Source organism: Brassica oleracea, chromosome C4, assembly GCF_000695525.1.
Source record: "Brassica oleracea var. oleracea cultivar TO1000 chromosome C4, BOL, whole genome shotgun sequence".
NCBI classification, from domain to species: Eukaryota; Viridiplantae; Streptophyta; class Magnoliopsida; order Brassicales; family Brassicaceae; genus Brassica; species Brassica oleracea.
Genome location: NC_027751.1, coordinates 135,679 through 135,884, shown reverse-complemented (window position 1 = coordinate 135,884; position 206 = coordinate 135,679).

Below are 206 nucleotides of genomic sequence, written 5' to 3'. Positions count from 1 at the left end.
TGTAGGGTTTACCCATAGATTTTGAGAAAAAATTCAAAAATATGAAAATACTGTTTTAATACATAGTTGAATCCTTCAACAACATATGATGAAGTTTTAAGAGGTTTGAAATTTTTGCTGTGTCCGTTTCTCTAGCAAATAACGATTTTATAGTGGTTTATCCACCAATTTAGGGACTGTTATGAAGTTTTAGTAAATTAATTGAA